We start from the raw sequence: 4,201 nt of genomic DNA, 5'->3' as shown, positions 1-4,201 counted from the left end.
GCAAACTGGTTTTCTCTCCTATTGAGCGTTATGAAACAAGAACTGTGCGCTGCTTCCTGTGAATCACTTCCTGTCGAGCAGGTTTCCATGTGTTTTTGGGAGGAAATCCCCAACACTTGAGACTGAACCAAAGCTGTGTTCAGACCGTACAGAGTCACGGTGCAGCCTAAGAAATGCAAATAACAAAATGGAAACTCAATCCTTAGAACGAAAATGACACCTGATCAGAAAAAAGAATATATCTTGCCTCTTTTGGCGTTTCTCAACTCGCAAGAGCTGCTTGTAGCAAACGTTTCAAGTCACTTCCGTTCAGAAGCGAGCAGAATACTTTCTGGCATTCGGAAAGAAGAGTGGAACGGCTGCAAGTGTGCAGGTGTGGTCACATATGGAGAGGCCACCTCTACATTTTCCGCCCCCACAAGATTTGGAGGAAAATTGGTCCGTGCGCAAAGCATTGTGGGATTTTTAAGGACGCGGAAGTCTACCCATGTGCAGCCTCAAAATTACCCCAAACCAGGGAGGTGGAGCCATCGGTGGATTCCAAGTATGGCTGGAGATTGTTACAGTCCTTCGGCGGCACTCGATACGTAGCTCCCCTTGCAATCATGGCTTGGTAAGCAGTTTCCTCTTGAGATTGAGAAAGGCCTCTGTCTTTGAGTACTTCAAAATGGTTTCTTCATGGTTTTCCATATTCTTTAAACGTAGTGGGTCCTGATTATTATGGTTTTAGGTCCCTGGACGTGCTGAGGAGGTTAAAAGGCTCCTTCATGGGTTATAGTCGTAATGATAAATGTTTAGGGGCCTTATTGAGAATATTTGTGGTTCTGTTTCTGAGTTTTAAGGCCCGGTTCACACCAAGCCGATTTTGGCGTCGATGGGAGTGAAAATGGACGTTCACGCTATTTGTTGTTTGTTTATTCCGCAGGTTGTTTTTTCTCTCGGTGTATCAAGGTCTGTTCTTTTCTCTCGTGTATCACGCAGTCTGTCCTTTCAGGTTGTTGCTCTTTTGGAATGACGAACACACTACCGCCGCCTGGGTGAGAGAGAGTTATTGCATTCACGCATGTGCACGTTCGCACGGCTGGAAGTCTTCTGCGGCTGTGTTCAGTGCGGACTTTGGACAAGACGCAGGAGCGTGAGGGCGACACTCGTCGGGGGTCCGTCTGTGTCAGTTCCTGGTGTTCAGCTTGGTGTGCGGCTTTAGACGTACAATGGAGTCTTTGATTTGTTTATTATAAAGAGGCATTTGTTGGTAATTCTGTCTCTCTGATAGTCATTGAATGTTTCGCTTTGTGGTCATCTTGCAAATCTTTGTAGGTTTTTCGTAGCTATTTGTGACTGCAATATTCAGCAGTATCTTTACTCATTTTGGACCTTTGTTATAGTCATTGTTGTTTGATTAGCTGTCTTACACTATGTTGGTTCTGCTCTTCTTGTGATGCTCTTTGTTATATTTTTGTCTCTTACTGATTTTTTTCACGGATCTTTTGTAGCTTATAGTATTCCTCATGGGTTTAACTGTCTTTTTATCATGGCTCTTGCTGCGTACCAAACACGCAACTGTTTGTAGACGTGACATTTCACACCTGAGGGGGCTCTGAGCAGGAGGGTGTGCGAGTCTAATGAATGTTTGATTAACTCAAGATGACTAGCTTTCGCCTTCTCCTCTAAACACTCCCTGGTTGCTCGTACATTAGTATTATTACCACATTAGTTGTGTGCTTACGCATTTCTGTTATTATGGCATTAGAAGGTCTCTCGTGTGAGCACATTTGTTTTGGACTGTTGCTTTAAGTGCAGGACAGTGTTTAAAAGGCCGACTCTAACAATAACGTCTGCGTTCAGGAAAGGAATGGTTTCTGAAGGCCGTCCTGTTTCACTCCCACCTGAGCTCCGAGGAGACAGCGCTGTGGTTCGAAGTCAAAGAGAGGATGATCTGGTTTCTTTGTATTAACAATATGTTTTTATTTTTTATTTAAAGGAGTCCTAGATTGCTTTTAAGTGTGTTCCCTTTCCTGTATTGTGTTATATAGCTTACATCATATGTTCGTCGCGCTGCTATTGGATAGCGCCACACCATTGTCGGTGAGAGGCTAAGGGCGGGACATCTCTAAGGCAGTTGACCAATACACAGAGCTGGCCGCTAACCAATCAGAGCAGCTGGGCTCTTTGGTTTCAGACAGAGGCGTGAAAAGAGGTGCTGCAGCACAGACGGTATGTGAAAATAAGGTTTTTGACATTAAAGCATGGACTGTAGAGAACACATCTGCTTACACCTGAACTTCAGCAGGAGAGGACTTCTTTAAGTAGAGTACACTACATAATGATTTACACCTGAACATCAGCAGGAGAGGACTCTTTAAGTAGAGAATACATATGTATACCACGCTGAACATCAGCCAGGAGAGGACTCTTTAAAGTAGGAGACATACCATACTGATATACACCTGACAGTAGCGGAGAGGACTCTTTAAAGTAGGACTAACATACTGGATATACACCTGGACATCAGCAGGAGAGACTCTTTAAAGTAGAGACAACTACTGATATCACCTGAAATCGCGGAGAACTCTTTAAGTAGAGACACTACATACTGATATACACCTGAACATCAGCAGGAGAGGACTCTTTAAGATAGAGACTACATGCGATATACACCTGACATCAGCAGGGAGAGGACTTTAAGTTAGAGACACTACATACTTGATATACACCTGAACATCAGCAGGGGAGGACTCTTTAAGAGGTAGAGACGACTACATATGATATTTACACCTGAACATCAGCAGTAGAGCTCTTTAAGTAGAGGACATACATACTGATGATACCACTGAACATCAGGGCCAGGATAGGCCTCTTTTAAAGTAGAGACATACATACTGATATACACCTGACATCAGCAGGAAAGGGACTCTTTAAAGTGACAATACATACTGATATACACCAGAACATCAGCAGGAGAGGACTCTTTTAAGTAGAGACACTACATGCCTGGTATACACCTGAACCATCAGCCCAGGAGGGACTCTTTTAAAGTAGAGAACCTTACATATTGAATATACACCTGACATCAGGCAGGAGGGACTTCTTTACAAATATGAGCACTGCATACTGATATGACACCTGACATCCAGGCAGGAGGAAAGGGACTCTTTAAAAAAGTCGACACAATAATACTGATTACACCGAACATCAGCAGGGAGGCGACTCCTTTAAAAAAGTGAGACCTCATCTGTATACACTGAACTCAGCAGGAGCGGACTCTTAAAGTAGAGACACTAATCCTTTGATATACACCTGCAACATCAGCAGAGAGGCACTCTTTAGTAGAGACCACTAATATTGATATACACCTGAACATCAGCATGGAGAGGACTCTTTGTAAAGTGAGCACCTCTCTGATATCCACCTGAACATCAGCAGGAAAGGCTCTTTAAAGTGTGAACCAATACATGTCTGTAGTAACCCAGAACATCGCAGGGAGGGACTCTTTTAAAGTGATAATAATGCTGAAGACAACCGTGAACATCAGCGAGGAGGGACTCTTTAAAGTACGGACACTAAGTATTGATTATACCCTGACATCAGCAGGAGAGGCTCTTTAAAGTAGAGCACTACATACTGATATGACACTGAACATAGCAGGAGGAGGACTCTTAGGCCTGACACAGTTTGCCCAAGTGTCCTCTAAATCTTATTGCGTATACCTTCGGAAAAAATAAGGAACATAGGAAGGCGCTAAAACAGGGGCGAGAAAGATACAATAAGAAAGGAAAGTAACAAGTAATCAATGTCAGTACAATTACGCCGTTAAACTATAATTACTCTTTTCCACATCGGCTAACATTCTCTCCTCCTATAGGAGCAAGCAACAGATCTATAGTTGTTTAGCCTCTTTGTGTTGTTGTGTTGTGAGTCCCCACCTTTAGTCGTTTTTATGTGTCTTTGTGGTCTTGTGTTCTGTAGTAGTATTCATGTTTCTTATGTAGACGTTTTGAGTCTTTCCTGGTTGGTGTGTTTTATTAAAGAGCATTATACAGAAGAAGGCCAAGGCAGGCCTTGACACGTTTGCTCTTATAGTCATCAATGAGCATGTATATTTCAAAACACTTACGATATTTGCTTTTAAACATGTCCTGATGCGCATGATACACATTGGGGTGGGGCCGGTCTGGTGGTGTGTGTGTGTTGTTGTGTGTGT

Source organism: Notothenia coriiceps, unplaced genomic scaffold (assembly GCF_000735185.1).
Source record: "Notothenia coriiceps isolate Sejong01 unplaced genomic scaffold, NC01 NC01_scaffold00037939, whole genome shotgun sequence".
NCBI lineage: Eukaryota > Metazoa > Chordata > Actinopteri > Perciformes > Nototheniidae > Notothenia > Notothenia coriiceps.
The sequence above is the reverse complement of the archived record's forward strand: the minus strand, read 5'-3'. Positions refer to the sequence as shown.